Genomic DNA, 18359 nt, shown 5'->3' with positions numbered 1-18359 from the left:
GATTCACATACATTTATTCATGGATCTAGCTTTTCCTGTTGTTTTCAGGTCTTTTCCCTAGTTGACCTCCACCGTGACAGTCAGTTCAAGGCTATGCCCATTCAATGATTAAGGATAGGTAAGAAATGAAGCAGAGAATGGCCTCTTTTACCTAGTTAAAAAAAAATCAATCTGAGAGGGGAAGACCCTCAGGGTTTCTGGCCAAAACAGAAACAAATGCCATTTACATTTACTCTGAGCCAATCCCAGGCCCAAACAATGACCAAGTGGAGCTTGACCCTGGACTTTTTATTGGCCAATCATTGAGAGCCAGACAACTACAACAGTTCAAGGCTATAGCTCATCTTCTCTACAACTTTCACCACTGAAGAGGCAAGAATTTTTCTGTTTCAGTGTCTTCATGGGAAGAATCAAAGCTCCTTTTCTCACAGCCACTTGAACAAACTTTGGCTCACTACTGGATTCTGCTCATGAAATCTCCACACCCCGTCTTGCCACCAAATCAATGGTCTGCTCCCCAGGGATATACCTTCTTTTAAAAATGTCCTCTTCTCTCCTCTCTGAACTCTAAAAACCTTAAATTTCTTTGCAACTTCAACTTACCAGCCCAATTTAGATAGCGTAAAATTTACATAGTTACTTCCAAGTCTGTTTATTTTCTCAGACAAACCATAGCATCAACTGTTAGCATTTTTACAGACCAATTACATTCCTAGGACTTCAGTTCAAACTAGAATTATTTTCAGTCCTCATATTTTGATAATACAAAGAACCTGGAATCTCACTATGGTGGATGCTCATTCCTTAAACCATTGCAGATTGCAACCCTTTTTATACTTCCTCATTCTATATCGTTCTTATCTGTGTCTTTCCATAATTCCGCCAAAGACACACCCATTTTGCTCATATGCTTTAATGCTACCTGACCAGCCCAGCTCCTTTGCTATTTGTGCATGTTTTGATGATGTCAAGGCCACCCCCTCTACACATAGCCTTGTTCACAACACTCCACCACATACACACACACACACACACACACACACACGCACAGACACACACACACACATTTTCTCCATCACTTTGTGTGGGGTGAGACCACCCAGCATTTAATTAAAAAAATCAGAGGTTTCTCCAGGTAGAAACAGAAAACTTCTTTATTACGATCTCACGAGAAAGGGCATCATCACTACCAGCAGCGAGCTAGTAGGAGAGGCCCAGTACAGGAAGTGAAGCATGACTATATACCTTAGTGGTTCCATCCTCCTCCCACCACTGACCTTCACCCTCATTGGTGGAGTTCAGGCTTACAATCTTGCAAGAAATCTAACCCAAGAACAAGAAAGTGAAAAGCATCTTTTTCCTCATTTGGTGAGGCTTGTGCTGAGGTGGTAATGGGGAGGAAGTGGGTCCAGCTACTCTAAGTTCTGGATTCCTATGAGTCTGGTGATTTCTCAGTAACTCAAGACTTAGACCTAGCTGTCAATCAGAAACCCTGAGCCATGCTGATTCCATTCAACTTACAGAAAGATTGAGATTTATATTTCATGATTTCATGAGAGGCCTTCACGATCCCACTCAACTCTTCTTCATGATCAATCTATTTCTCTAATCTCTTTCCTATGAAGAAGACTTGTTCGGTTTGGCCCCAAAGAGTGAAATCAAGAACAAAAGGTGGAAGGAGGTAAATTTATGCTCAATAACAGGAAAAACTTCCTTAAAAATAGAGCTGTTATCACAAGGGATGGGATGCCTCAAGAGATGGTGGTTCCCCCTCCTTGGAGGTCTTCAAGCAGAGACTGACTAGACAACCACTTCAGAGGCATGTTATAGTAAGTATTCCTTTCATGTATGGGTTGGATTAAATGGCAGAGAGGTCTCTTACAATTCTTCAATTCTGTGATAATACTGCCTATAAACATGCTCAGGACTCCCCCATCACAAAACAACCTTCACTTGACCCTAATATCCCCTCAAATTATTATCCCATATCTCTTTAACCTTTCACAGTGAAAATTCTAGAGAAAGCTATCTTCTTTTGTTGTCTCCATTTCCTATCTTCTCATTCACTTCTGAACCCTTTGCAATCTGGCTACCTATATGACCATTCCTTCTCAGTCTCCTTTGCTAGAGTATCATCCATATTGTAATTCCCAACTGTGAGTATATTCTCCAGGATTCTATTCTGGGTGTTCTTTTTTTTCTCTTTATTCTCCCTCTCTACAGTATTGATGCCTTCATAGGCTCCTATGAGTTTAATTATTACCTCTATGCATATGACTACTGAATCTATATATCTAGTCTTAATATCTTTCTTGAAGTCTAGTCCTATATTAATCAATTTTTAAGCATCTAAGGTGCCAAGCACTGTCCAATGCATTGAGGATACAAATACAAAGACTGAAACTATCTCAATTCACAAGGAGCTTATATTCTGATGGGGAAGAAAATATTTACAGCACGATTATAAAATGAACAAATACAAATATGTACAAAATAGTTAAGTATAAGGAAGAGGAAGAAGAGAAAGTATAAGGAGGTCTGAGGAGAAAGACACTAGCAGAACTAACAGACATTTCAAATTGGATATCCCATCTTGAATTCAGCATGTCTGAAACAACTCATTAACTTTTACCCCAAAATCTCCTTTTCTTCCAAACTTTCCTATTTCTGTTGAGAATATCACTATCACTCTTGTTTTCCCTTGGCTGTCCATTTTCCTACAGCTCACATATTCAATCAGTTGCTGACTTTATCAGTTCTTCCCCTGCAATGTCTCTCATAGCCTTTCCTTTCTCTCCATTCACATTGTCACTGCCTTGGTTTAGGTCATCACCACTGCTGGTCTGGTCTCTTGCCATAGTCTCCAAATTGTTCTCCCTCCATTCACTCTCCCCTCTTCAATCCATCCTCCACATTGCTGCCACCATAATTCTCCTAAAGCACAGATCTGATCATGTCATTCCCCTGCTCTGTAAACTCCAGTGACCTGCCCTCCCCCCATTACTTCTAGGATTAAATACAAATTTCTCCATTTGACACAAATCTTTTCATGACTTGACTCCAACCTATATTTCCAGTCTTATTATAACTCCCTCTACAATCTATAGTCCAGCCAAACTGAACTTCTTGCTGTTCCTCAGACAGGACCTGCTCTCAGCAGTCTCTATGCCTTTGAACAAGCTGTTCCTAGAAGTAATGGGTGGAGGGCACATTGTGTACCTTTCTATTATCCCCTTTTGCAGAGATTCTAGACATGAACTCAAACTTAAACTAAGTTTTCCCCAGAGTTCTGGGGTGACGGTGTAAAGGGACAAGGAGTGCTTCCATTAAACCTGGTTCATAAATCCATTGTCCAGAGCTGAGAGGAGCCCTTAGGTGGAGAGGAAGAAAGTATGGTTCCCTTTGAACAAACTCCAACATCCCTGAAATGTGCTCCCTTCCAATCTCTGCACCTTTGGGATGATGCAACAATCCCTATACTGGCCATTGAGGAGGAAAAACCATAGACTCGGTGGACTTTAAAAGGGGAGTAACTCCAATCTCAGCCTCTCTTATGGTCCCATCCAGGAGTCTGAACATTACATCTAGTTTCTGTCAAAACTCAGCTCAAATGTTACCTCCTACATGAGGCCCTTCTTGATTCCCCCAGCTGCTAGCATTTCTCCCCTATTGCCTCTGATTTATTTTTATATATATTTTTGTATGTATTTATGTATGTATATTTTGTCTCCCCAATAGAACATAAGACAGTGGATAGAGTGCCAGGCCTGGAGACAAGAAGACTCATCTTCCTGAGTTGAAATCTGGCCTCAGACACTTACTACTAGCTGTGCGTCCTTGGGCAAGTCACTTAACTCTGTTTACCTCAGCTTCCTCATCTGTAAAATGAGCTGACAAAGGAAGTAGCAAACTACTCTAGGATCTTTGCCAAGAAAACTTCAAATGGGGTCACAAAGAGTCGGTCATCACTGAAAACAACTGAACAAGAACAACAAATATAATGTAAGGTCCTCGCATGCAGAGACTGTTTCGTGTTTGTACTTGTTCATAGTAGGCACTTATTCAATGCTTGTTGATGACTGATTCATGTCTATAACTAGGAGTTCCAGAACCTGGAGTCAATTCAGTTGAACTAAGGTAGTTGGGGCTTGAGCTGACCATAGCTACAATTGCACAGTTAGGGGACTACCCAACCTGTTCTGGATCTCCACCAACCCTTGACTTTGCTTTCTTTCTGGAAGGAAACCTTCTCAACCTATTCAGAAATATAGCCCAGCAATGGTCTTAGAGGAATGGAGAGGGTAGTCTTTAGACTATTATGAATAGGAAGTAACCCCAAGACATTGATACTGGGGGCAAAGCTCCTCTCACCCGCATCTTAATTACAACTGTTTTTCTGCTATTTGCAAGGCATTGGTAGCTTACTGAAGCTATTTACATGGATCATGTTTCTTAATCTATACGTGCTTTTTGAGGGTGGGGGGAAGATGTTGCCACAGAGTTCATCCCTGTTCTCATATACTTCTTTTCTTGGGCTGAATCCAGGATGTGCTGGAGATCCTGGGTCAGAGAAGATGCTTATTTCAAAACGAATAAAGAGTGAGCTGTCTCTCTCCCATTTACTTATCTTAATCTTAATTGCTACCCATTCTCCCCAGGCTATTTTTCTCATTGTTTGACTGCCTCTGCCTGCAATCATGGGTTACAGCCCTCAAGACATCTGCAGACTGAAAAACTATGAAGTGGGGAGACAAAAAAATCCTTTAGAAATATCTGACCATGAATACAGTGCAGCTGGAGGTCCCGAAAGCTACAATCTCTGTGGCTTAATAAGTCTGGAATGGAAGACAGAATTGGCAGGAGTATATTCAACTGAAGCATCATACTCAAGACTTAGGAATTGACTGGAGGCTGTCTGGCCTCCATTGCTGGGCCATGAACCTTAGAGTGTGTGCCCAGGAATTCACAGGATCAGATGGATCCAGTGCTCAAGAAGGGTAGCCCAAACAGAACAGGCTGTAAGGAAAGCCAGAGACAGAATGAGGGCATTAGATGTCACTTAGAGTGGGAGGGTAGGTTTAGAAGGGGAGAAGCTGAATGAAAAGATGAGAAGGTGCTTGGGGAAGATAAATTTCTGCTTCCTATCTTTTCATAGAGCTGGTCCACCACATCCCATGAGTATCAAAAGCATGGATCATTCTAGAGATCCAGTCACTCCTCAGACTGTCTCTCATTCCTCCCTGTATGGGATCACTTTATCCATGTAGAGAAAGGTACAGCTACTGACTACTTTATTACAGGACCCATTATGAACCCAATCAGAACTGAACTCTGGGTGCTGCCTTTCTGTTGCCTATCCCCTCCTACCTTTGTCAATCATACTCTGCTTATCCTATTCCCCTCCCTCACACATCCCTGCTCCTAAGTAAATGCTTGTTTGCGGGGAGATAGAGAGGATATACATACACTCTATATGTTCCTTCTCTTTTTGACGGAGCCAGCCAGGATGTACAAGTACTACAAATGGGTTTCTTGGAGACTCTACCTGTAAGACAAGGCAGTTGAACCAAAGATTAATTATGGTTCCATTTTATAGAAGGACATTTGAGGCAGAATGTGGAAGTCAAAGGCTGAGATTTACCAAACCATGGAGCTGGGGAAGGAGGTATCAGGAATATAATAATCACTTCCCAGCTGCCTCTAAGCCAGTCCTTTTCCACTGAGACTGTTCTCACTACTTCTTTTCTGCTAAAATTTTGGACTCCGCTTCTGGAACTATCCTGGTATCCCATCAGCAACTTTTGCTTGATCTTTCTCCAATCTAAGTCTCCATCATACTTTCTGACTACCTTCATACCATACCCCAACAGGCATAGCTTGACTGACATGCCCTGCCTGGCCTCCCCCCTTTCTAGCTCTTTTTTTCCTTTTTTGGTGTTGTCTTTCCTCCTTAGAATGTTAGGTTCCTTATGGGTAGGGACCTTGTTTGCTTATATTTGTATATCTGGTGTTTAACACAGATATGCAAATACATACAAATTACTGTGTGGCTGGGCCATAGTAATCTCTCTCTCTCTCTGTCTCTCTCTCTCTGTCTCTCTCTCTCTCTCTCACTCTGTATCTCTCTCTCTGTCTCTCTCTCTCTCTCTCTCTCTCTCTCTCTCTCTCTCTCTCTCTCTGTGTCTCTCTCTCTGTCTGTCTCTCTCTCTCTCTCTCCCTCTCATCCAAATGTCAGCCTCTTCCTTTCCCCTCAGGATTTTACGTACAAGAACACACTGTCCCTAACTCCTTCAGCCTTTAGAGAATTGCCCAGATTCATAATCCGGGAATTAAAAGTTGGGTTTGAGGGTGTTACATGGAAGCTCTAAATCTGAGCCTTTGAGGGGTTCAGCAGCTGGTATTTTGCCCCTCCCTTTGGGTTACTCTGCCCTACTGACTGCATTTCCTAGATCCCAATTATTGTGCCTTTCAGAGACCCCATGACTGAAAGGTAGCTACCGAGTATAGGACAATGGGAGAAGGGGAGGTTCCAATAAAAGGCTGTTTCTGGAGCTGGGGCAGAGGGAAGGAACAGGGGATGGGACACTGGCAAGAAGCAAAGGCACAAGAACAAGCAAGCTCAATGTAAGGGATTTCAGCCCCTCCTCAGCTGCCTCCCCAGACTAGATTTCCAGTGAAGCTTGTAAGTCACTTGAAATGTCTCCTCCTGGGGGAAATTTGGCGTGAACGATTTCAAGATTATCCCTTGAATTATGACATGAAGGTGACTCACCTCGAGAGACAGGAGGGGAGCTGGGTGATCATTGAGGGCCAGGGGGGTTGTGGGGAGGGGAAGAAAGGGAGGGAAGAGAGAAGCTATTCCCAAGCAATCTGTCTTCATCCTCCAGCCAGTAATCCCTAAGGTGCCTTCACCAGTCTAAAGATACAAGGGTAATGTCCCATATAATTTCCTTGGTTGTGAAAGATCGACAGTCTCTTTCCCATTCTTTCTCCCTCTCTCTCCTGTCTGCTACTCTCTTTCTCTCTATCCCATTCTCTCCTCCTTCATCTCCTTCTCTCCTTCCTTTGTCCTCCTGCACCCCACCATCTCTGCGTCTGTTTATCTCTGTCTTCCTCTTTGTCTGTTTCTCTTTCCTTTTGTCTGCAGACTCCATTTCCATCAATAGCCTTCTGAGCACAGCGGCTATTGTGACTTTCTTCCTCTCTGTCTGTCCTCAGCCAGCTAGCTCTGTCTGAGTGCTGTCTCCCTCCATTAAGGCTGAAAGAAAGATGCTGGCTGGCTGCCTCCACCAGCAGCTCCCAGGCTAGCCTCCTCTTCTCCATTAACACAGATCTTGGGGGCAAACACAACCCAACCTGCCTCCAATTAAACAAAGCAGAAGCAACCTGGAGCTTTGATCACAGACTCTGATGCTGGAAAAAGCTGGGTCCTTTCTTCCAGCTCAGAGCTTGCCTTGAGGATTCAAAGGCTTGTCTCATAAGTATTCTGCATGCATTAGAGGCTCAAGTGGGAGCAGTTTATTTATACCTGCTGTCCTGAGGTGCACTTAGGGGCAGCAAAGATTAAGCAGCTGTGAATTTTTGCCCTCCAGTCACACTCCTTTCAGCACACCTATTAGGCAGGTATTTGTTTTTGTTCGGTTTTGGAGAGGAGGTTGGGAAAACTGGATGTCTTTGATTTTTACTTTCTCTAACAGTCTTTTTTAACTTTTACATTTTTTTAAATTGATAAACACTTATTTTCCTTCCCTCCTACTTCTCCCCACCATACACACCCTGAGAGGAGAAATCAAAACAAAACACTTGTAAAAAAAATGAATAGTCAAGCAAAACATTGGTCATTTTCAAAAATAATGTTTCATTTTGCATATATAGACCATCACCTTTAAGTGGGATCGGCAGTATGCTTTCTTATCTGTACTATGGAAACATGGTGGGTCATTTGTGTTGATCCATTGGATTGTAAGCTCCTTGAAGGCAAGAACTGCCTTTTTTTCTTTTTTGTATCCCCAGCATTTAGCACAGTACCTGGCACATAGTAGGTGCTTAATAAATATTTATTGACTGATTGATTAGAGTTTTTAAATCTTTTAAAGGTGCTCATTTTTAAAAATATTGTTATAAATTGTTCTGATTTGCTCCATTCACTCTGTACCATGCAAGTTTAACTTTCATTCATCAAAGCCCAGATGCCTGTGATCAGATCCATAGAACAATGGAATAAGACCAGACTCATCATGAAGAGAACTGGGGTCTAGGCCAGGCTTCATCATTTACTAGCTATGTGATGATAGGCAAATTATGTCACCTCTCTATGTCTCCAATTTTTTCTTTGGTAAAATGAAGATAATATTACTTTGGGAAAGTCCAAAAAACTTCCCCAACTTACTGCAGGCTTTTTCTGCTCTGGATCTTTTCCTTCACTCCATAGTATCTCCACTACTCCTGCCTCCTATACCTCCCTGCTCCTTTGTAAAAAATTTTCATGCCCCATGATTGTGTGGCCAGACCCAGCCTCTAGCCTCTCCCTGCCTATGACATAAAGAGAGAAATCTCTCATACATCCCTGAGAAAAAAATCTATCCCTGCTCCCTATAAAACTCATCACCACAACTTGCCTTGGCAAGCTGCTTTGTTATGGACATTCACTCTGCCCCTGCTGCCCCTTCCTCTGCTTGGTTGGTGGTTACTCCCAGAACCTCTGCTTTATGGAAAGTGTTGAGGCCAACCATGACTTTATTCCTCCCCTGGATCCACTCCTGACTCTCTAGATTTACCCCACTCTGGTACTCACTCCCTCTCCCTCCTTACAACTTCCTTTTATGTGCTGTCTTCCCACATTAGAATGGAAGATCCTTGAAGGCAGAGAGGGATTGTTTATCCTTTTGCTTGTACTAATATCCCAGCACCGTGCATAGTGCCTGGTGTATATTAAGTGCTTAATAAATTCTTGCTGATTGCTGACTGACCTATGGGGGAAAAACATATTTCCTAGTCATATCACTCTGATTAGGAGCTGAGGAAGCTAGGTTTGCCAAGTCCAAGGGCAGATTCTCTCCACAGGGACATCATAGACCCTCTTCCTCCACTCATCATTCCTGAGGTTCAAAAACTCTCTGATTGTAGTCTTGATTGCCTCTGTCCTGGCAGTAGGAGTCATGTTGGGCTTTGAGTCTTCTCTTAATTGAGTTAAAATGAAGCATGCATAATAAAGATCTATTGCTTTAGCATCACTGGCCTAGTTGACTCTTGTGAAAATCTTCCTAAATCCCCAAACTTTAAAAATGGATTGAGATATACTTGTACTACCTATCTCATAGGATTGAATTGAGAAAAGAATTTTGTAAATTGTGAGGCTAAGATTTTATTAAATTCTAAATCTAGTAGCCCCAAAATGTTTGGCCAACTGAGCTTTTTGTAAACCGATTGGCCGCCAATTATCAGGGGGGAGTTGTGATTTTAGCCAGGTCTTTTTGCCCCTTAGACATCAGTGGAGAAGATTTTCTTTGTATTGCTGCCACTGGCACCAAATGGACTTTGAGCATATGAGAAAGGACCCCTTTCCAAAATACCTCCTGCCCGGGCTTCCCTGGAGTCTGAGAGTTCAACACGAACTGATTCTTTCTGTTAGGTTTAAGGCATTATCTTCTGGAGATTCTCATTTTAAAAGAAAAAGGAAATTCCCCAGGGAGGGTAAATACATAAAATTATTACCTACCATTAACACCTTGGTTCAAATTAGTTTATTGTTTTCAATTCAAATTACCTGAGAGCCCAGGAATCCCAGGCCAGAGTACAAATGAATTTAGTTTGGCCACGTAGAAGACAGATCAGGAGAGGGTAGGAGTCTAGTGATGAGAGTATTGGCCTAATATAATTAACCAGCTATGAAATCTTGCTAATAACTTAGCCTCTCTGAGTCTCACTTCTTCCATGTGTAAAATCATCTCATGCCCATCTAGGATCATTTAATTTACCAATAGCTTAGTTTAATAGTTACAGTTAAAATTATGTTTCTTAACAACCCCCTCCTCCCTTTTTCATTCAAGGGGACCGAAATGGAACTGAGGCCATTTTGTTTTTTCTTTGTTTCATGCATTACCAAGACTAAAGAATTCATCACCTGGTGACTAGCCTACTGGTGGTGAATCTCTCCATACTGTTAGGCAAGAGCTGCAGAGTATAAAATGGATGAGTTTCAACTCACATCGTAGGAGGAAATCTTTATATCCATGAAATTAAATAGCCATTAAAGTGTTAAAGAATCTGGGGATCATAGATTTAGAGTAAGAAGGCACCCTTAAGATCCACTTGTCCAACTCATTCTTTTTGTAGTTGAGGTAACTGAGACCCTGAGATATAAAACAATCTGTCCGGTGTCACATAGGTGGTCTAGCCTCTGAGCTAGGATTTGAATCCAGATCCTCTTACTTCAGAGACAAGGCTCCTTTTACTCTTGGTTTTGTTACTGGGATAGAGGAATGATGCAGAGCTGAAAGTGCTATAAAAAGTATAAGTAAACAAATAATGCAAGATGTAATTAATAGAACTGGAAACACTAATTGGGGATACAAATAGGAGTCATCAAGACCTGCTTTTAATGAGCTTACATTCTGATAGGAGAAGACAACATATGGAGAGCTGTGGATTTCAAATGGATAATTTGGAAGTCAAGGAGCATAGGAAAGGATGAGAAATATTTTTCCTGAGAGCGTCTTTGTGCTGTATTGGGCTCTGGCAGCCAAACCTTCTGCAGGGAAGTCTCTAACAGTATGACGTAGTTCACTGTCCTTGGCCTAAAATTTTTGTCAATGACTTGCACGAAGACATAAATGGGATGCTGACCAAACATGCAGGTAACACAATGCTGGCAGAGATAACTAATCTACTGAATGATAGAATCAAGATTCAAAGAGATCTGGACTAGCTGGAACAGTGAGTGAAAGCCAAAAGAGATTAAATTTAATAGAAACAAATTTGAAATGTAAATAAAGTCCTATATTTGGGTTTCAAAAAGTCAATAGCATAAGCTCAGAATGAGGAAGATCTGGTCTATTAGCAATGCATGTGAAGCTGTGGGGATTTTAGCTGACCACAAGTTCAGTGTGAGTGATGCATCTACAAAAACAAAAAAAAAAATAGCTAATGCATTGGGCTGCATTAAGAGAGCCACTCTGTCTGGAATGAGGGAGGCCATAGTCCATCTATACTTTGCCCCATTCAAGACCACATTTTGAGTACTGGGTTCAGTTTTGTAACTTCAGAGCTAGAAGAGACCACAGGAAGGTCAGCTGGTTCAACCCTTAATTTTTACAGATGAGGAAACTAAGACCCAGAGGTGTCAAGTGATCTGCACATTAAAGCAGAGGGGGGAAAGGAGAGAGACAGGAAGGGAGAGAAGGAGGGAGAGGGACAGAGAGTCAGTGCTTTGAAGTCATGAGGACCACTGTACTCTTATGGGAAAGGCACCCCATACTTTCCCATCTCTGATAACACTTTCTTCATTCTTCCTTATTCATCAGAATTCTGCCAGTGTGGCAGCCCACTTCTTTCCCTCTGTTACTCCCCCTCACTCCTGACCCTCTGTGCTTCCCTTCCTAAACACCTTTCCTCTATATGTCTGCATTTGGAGAACACCGGATGACACGGTCTTGCAAATTCTGAATCTTGGGTCTTAGACATGGTTTGATTATCCTATATTCTTTTGAGATAAGCTGGTTCAATTCTAGATGAAAAGGAGCTTACCCTCTACTCTCCAAGAAGGAACAAGAACTGGGACATCTTCACTGTTCCATTCCTGAGATTAATTCAGCTATGACCAAGTACAGAGGGTCCTAATGGTTTGGACCTTAGGCAGAGTCTCATTCCATTCTTCTTGGGAAATTTGGCACCTGGAAAAACAGAATCCCAGACTAGACTTTCTTTATTTGCTTTATTATTACTATTATTTTCAACATTCATTTTTATAAGATTTTGAATTTTAAATTTTTTCTCCCTCCCTTCCCTTCCCCCTCCCTAAGACAGCAAGTAATCTGATATAGGTTATACATGTACAATTGTATTAAACACATTTCCGTATTAGTCATGTTGTGAAAGAAGAATCAGAACAAAAGAGGAAAACCACAAGAAAGAAAGAAAAATTTTAAGTGAAAATAGTAGCCTCAATCTGCATTCAAACTCCATGTTTCTTTCTCTGGATGTGGATAGCATTTTCCATTATGAGTCTTTTGGAATTGCAAGACTAGACTTTCACATCAGTCCCAAAATGGCTAGAAATGGAGGGAAAAGCGAAGTTGACAACCTGATAGTTTTTAAGATGCCTAAAGTGTTGTCATTGAAAGTGGAGGATTCATCCATGTTAAGATACTTATTCATTCATCCATCCATTGTGAGCAAGGCACTCAAAGAAAATGGCAGGACATAAAGAATCAATTGGCTGATCGTTGTGACTAATTATTTCTATTTATTAGATTTGTCAAAATAACCATTAACATCAAACATCCTTAGGCACTGGTCACCTGTAATGTTAAAAGGCTTAAAGCAATGTTTCCCCTGTGTTAGAGAGATACTCTTGCAGAGGCTTTAAGTGAGGACATAAATAAAATCATAGAGCCTGAAAACACACCTCCAACCGATCTCTGAAACTTTTATACATCTGAGCCCCACAGATATTGCCCTTTTACATAGGGCTTATTTCCTATTCAGTCCTGTTTGTTTCCTCTTCCTTCCAATGCCCTAATGATATATATATGACTCTTGTTTTCATCAACCCTGCTTGCTAAGTCTTAGGTTTCAGAGGCACAACACTGCTCCCCCACTCCATCCTTTCTCTACTTGTATTATCATCTCCCGTATTCCTCCAGGACACTGAGTCAGGCCATTTAAATTACTTTGGGTCTTCTTTATGAAAGCTTTCCAAGAGAGTAGAGGAAGGATGGCTGAATCCACTTGCTCCTGGCACAAGCCCATGTGATGAGAGAGAGGGAGATTCTGTAGTACTCAAGAAATGAGTGACCTGAAGCACTGAGGGAATTGACCATGAGGACTCTCAGACTGTTGTAGACCCCACAACTTGCCCAGAGTACAGAAAGGCAGAACCACTGACTGTTACATTTTAAGTGAGGAAATAATGAAAATATATTTATTTCTTCTGTGTAGATGGATCTCAAAAAACATTTTTGACACGCTTGAGTTTACAGCTAGGTCCATAAATCAGTTAATAAATATTAATTGCTTACTATGTGCCAGGCTACTAGGTGGTAGAGATACAAAGACAAAAATGAAGAAGAGGAGGGAGCTTACGTTCTGTCAGGGAAGACATATATAAGTGTATGTAAAATACATGCAAAGTAAACACAAAACAAATTATATTAATTAATGAAAAAATGTTTGGTGAGAAGACTTGAGGCTAGAGGAGAGAATTAGTAAATGTAGAAGATATTGATTGAACTGAGTCTTGAAGAAAATTAGTTTAATCCTAGGTAGAATGAGTCAGACAAGCATTTTGTACGTGATTGTTTTGTGCCATCCACTATACTGCACTGGAGATGTTAAAAAAAAAAAGGCAAAAACATGGTGCCTGTCCTCAAGGAGCTCACTTTCTAACGGGAGGAGGCAATATGCAAACAACTATGTAGTCACAAGATATATGCAATCAGAATAGGAGGTAATCCCAGGGAGGTGGAGGTGAGGAGGGTGAGCATTCTAGATACGGCGCAAAGTTTGTGCAAAAGCATGGGAACGAGAAATGGAGTATCTCAGGTGAAGAATGAGAAAGTCAATTTGTCCAGACTGCAGAATCCCTGAAGGAGGAGGGAAAGGTGTAATAAGCCCAGAAAAAAGGGTTAGAGCCATGTTGAGAACTTCTTTAAATGACAACTTAATATGAGAGGTAACGGGGAGCCCCAAGAGTTTATTGAGCACATGGTCAGACCTGTGTTGTAGGAAAATCACTTTTATAGCTGTGTGATGGATTGAAGATAACAGCATGTACATTGCAGACAGTTGCAACAGTTACTCACAAAGGATATGGAGATGAAACTGACCAAGTCCTAGCCTCAAGGAATTTACTTTCTACTATATTATTTTTAGACACCATCTCAAAGTGTCTTGTGTGGCAGCTAGGAGGCCCAGTGGATAGAATGCCCAGCCTGGAGTCAGGAAAACCTGAGTTCATATCTGGCCTCAGACACTTGGCCTTGGTTTACCTCAGTTCCTCATGACTGGAGAAGCAAATAGCAAACCACTCTAGAATCTTTCCCAAGAAAACCTTAAAGGTGGTCACAAAGAGTCAGACATGACTGAAAAAACAACAAAAGTGTCTCTGCTTGTGTTGAGTGGGTTGACAAAGAAATTTACTTGCCCTCAGAGGACATCTATGAGTTTCAAATAGTGCAAAAAACAGTGATTATTTCCATGGATCTAAAGGGAAGATTTAGAAAAGAAAGGCTGCAGAGGGAATGGGCCTAAAGGAAAATAATCAATTTTCTTTAATTTTTTTATAGCCTTCCTTGCAGCAGGGGAGAATCCATAAATATGTAAATACATTTTTGTTAAGATATCAAGCTCATAAGAAATAAGAAATTAATTAACATTAGCATGTTGAATCACTTAGGTGTCAGTAGCTAATGTGGCTAATTGACATTTAATAAGTCTTGCTATCTAATTTACTATGAATGAATTAAATGCTAATTAATTGCTTAGTTATTCTTTACATAATTACTGTGCTGTATGTTAGTATGCGTTTAACACCTTATTATTTGGATAATTTTCATAATGGCAAATAAGTTACGTGATAATTCCAGGTCTAAAATATTTAGCAACCTGCTAGAATTGTTTTCTTAAACACAATCAATGAATAAGTTAATTCATATAATTTAAAATTATTGAAAAAATAATTACTAACTTAACTGTACCATAATCTCCTAATTGAATCGGGTGATACTACTGAGGTCTGTTCACTTGTTATCTGTTTAGGTGGTAAGCTATACTCTCTTAACATCTACCAGTCCTACCTAAAATTCCCCTCCTTCCAACCCCTTGTACCAACAATATACACAGGATAGTAATTGTTTTTAGTTGAGTTGGGTTTTTTTTTGGTAAATAGTTTGTTTTTTTCTAATTACATGTAAACATAGTTTTCAACATTCATTTTTATAAGATTTTGAGTTCCAAATTTTTCTCCCTCCTCCTCCCCCATGGCAAGCAATAGGTTATACACGTGCAATCATGGAAACATATTTCCACATTAGTCATGTTGTGAAAGAAGAAACAAAACAAAAGAGAAAAACCACACATACATACAAAAAAATCCCTCCATCTGCACTTAGAATCCATAGTTCTTTTTTTGGATGCGGATAGCATTCTCTGTCACGAGTCTTTTGGAATTATCTTGGATCATTGTATTGCTGAGAAGAGCTAAGTCAATCACAGTTGATCATCACACAGGGTTGCTGTTACCATAAACAATGTTCTCCAGGTTCTGCTCACTTCACTCAGCATCAATTCATGTAAATCTTTACAGGTTTTTCTGAAATCCATCTGCTCATCATTTCTTACAGCACAATTACATTCATATACCACAACTTGTTCAGCCATTCCCCAAGTGATGGCCATTCCCTCAATTTCCAATTCTTTGCCACCACAAAAAGAGGTGCTATAAATATTTTTTCCTCTTTTTATGATCTCTTTGGGATACAGACCTAGTGGCGGTAGTGCTAGATCAAAGGGTATGCAAAGTTTGATTGCCCTTTGGGCATAGTTCCAAACTGCTCTCCAAAATAGTTGGATCAGTTCACAACTCCACCAATAATGCATTAGTGTCTCACTTTTCCCACATCTTCACCAACATTTATCATTTTCCTTTTCTGTCATAGTTGCTAATCTGATAGGTGTGAGGTGGTACCTCAAAGTTGTTTTAATTTGCATTTCTCTAATCTATAGTGATTTAGAGTATTTTTTCATATAACTACAGAGAGCTTTAATTTCTTCATCTGAAAACTGCCTGTTTATGTCCTTTGACCATTTATCAATTGAAGAATGACTTGTATTCTTATAAATTTGACTCAGTTCTCTATATATTTGAGAAATGAGGGCTTTATCAAAAACACTTGCTATAAAAATTGTTTCCCATCTTTCTGCTTTCCTTCTAATCTCAGTTACATTGGCTTTGTTTGTACAAAAACTTTTTAATTTAATGAAATCAAAATTATCCATTTTGCATTTCATAATGTTCTATCTCTTGTTTGGTCATAAATTCTTCCTTTCTCCATAGATCTGACAGGTAAACTATTCCTTGCTCTCCAATTTTCTTATGGTATCACCCTTTATGTCTAAATCATGTACCCATTTTGACCTTATCTTGGTATGAGATGCTGGTCTATGCTTTGTTTCTGCCATACTATTTTCCAGTTTTCCCAACAGTTTTTGCCAGATAGTGAGTGCTTAGCCCAGAAGCTAGAGTCTTTGGGTTTATCAAGCAGTAGATTGCCATAGTCATTGACTATTTACTATTACCACTCTATTTCTTAGCCAGTACCAAATAGTTTTGAAGATTGTTGCTTTGTAATACAGTTTTAGATCTGGTATGGCTAGGCCACCTTCCTTTGTGTTTTTCTTTCTTTAATTCCCTTGATATTCTTGACCTTTTGTTCTCCAGATAAATTTTGTTACTATTTTTTCTAGCTCTATAAAGTAATTTTTTGGTAGTTTGATAAGATGGTAATTGTGATCAGCTGTTTACTAAATGTTGTTCATTGTTCTTGAAGAGGACCAATAATGTCATGAGGGTGGTGTCTTGACTCGCTTTGAAATGAATTTAAGTGAGACATCTAGGCCATCTTTTGTCTAAATTCTTACCCTTGGTCTTTGACTGGGCATTGCCTCAAACAAACTGAGACCTAGGAAAGACATTAACTTAGAAAGGCCAAGGTCACCCACTGCATCCTGGGCCATTGCCAGTTATCTTGACTTTTTTCTTGCCAGCAGACTTGGATGACTCTGGAGGGAGAGAGAGAGGTTGATAATTTTACATAGCTCTGACTCAATTAAATCCAATTCTTTCACAAGTCAAGACTTCACCCTCATGACATCATTGGTCCTCTTTGAGAAGGAAGGATGAGCAATAACAAAAAAAAAGGGTTCTGCATGAGGTCTCAAAACAGAGAGAAGGCTTTCCAGAGTAGATGTTGTGTTTTGAGTGTTTACTGAATACAGTGTGCTGGAATGGATACTTTTTGATTCCATTTTTTATGGCTCTATTTCAACCAAACATGAGCACATTCAACAAAATTTTCACCTGTGTGTAGCTTTGAATGACATCTTTTGGGGAAGAAGAAGGCATAGAGCAGAGATGGTGTGCTTGTTTCTTCCTGATTCCCCCAAATTATTCTAGCCTCAGTATGAATATATTTTGCTTCTCCTTAGTTCACCTATAATAAATAGAGGTTGGATTTTTTCCATTAAATATTTATTACTTAACCACTTATGGAAAGAATATAAAGTTAATATATAATAATACTACACAGTAACATATAAGAAAACCACAAAATTGTTGAGGCACAGAGTAAAAGAATTTTATTCTAAGACATCCCCAAGTTTACCACATATGCCAGATGCTGCTTCTGTCCTCGTTCTTATCCTCCCTGTCAGGATCCTTTGATAACTTGTTGTGTGGGCACCATGATGTTTGACATAGGCACATTAGGGGGAAAAACAGTCAGTTGTTGCTGATATTGTGACATAGAGCCATCATAAACCAACCCTCTGGTATATTCACTAAGACATAAAGCAGCTTATTACGTAGCCCAAATCATAAGACCTTCCTTAGGATCACACACAACACTGGGGAACACAAATACAGATAAATAGGGGAAGATATCCAAGTGATAGAATTCCTCAAAGGAGCATTTCTTTGCCACTATGAGGTTTCACTGGCTTTCTTGCCCTCCTGACTCCCCAAACACTCAACCACCATATTGTGCTAACAGCCAGGCTTGATGTCAGTTTCTAAGAGCTAGGAAGAGGCTGGTGCTGTCATTAGAGTCACTGGCAGCACCTACTGCCTTCTTGCTTGCACAGACCAGCTTCTTTCTGGTTATGGTCACAAACTTAGCATGTAACCCTGCCTTGTCATACTGCCTTAGGAAAAGATTTGACATGAGACTTTCCTTGCTTGTATTTCTAACCCTTCCATCAATTCCTTTCACTTTCAAAGTGAGCATCTCCACCAGCTGTTCTTGACAACTCCAGTGTCCTTCCAGGTATAATTATTCAATTCAACAAGGATTTATTAATAGGAGGCCTAGAAGTTAAGAATAACTTGAAAGGACCAAGCTGCATCCATTGATGTAGCACATTGT

The sequence above is a fragment of the Trichosurus vulpecula genome, chromosome 7, assembly GCF_011100635.1.
Source record: "Trichosurus vulpecula isolate mTriVul1 chromosome 7, mTriVul1.pri, whole genome shotgun sequence".
NCBI classification, from domain to species: domain Eukaryota; kingdom Metazoa; phylum Chordata; class Mammalia; order Diprotodontia; family Phalangeridae; genus Trichosurus; species Trichosurus vulpecula.
Note: the sequence above shows the minus strand (reverse complement) of the source record.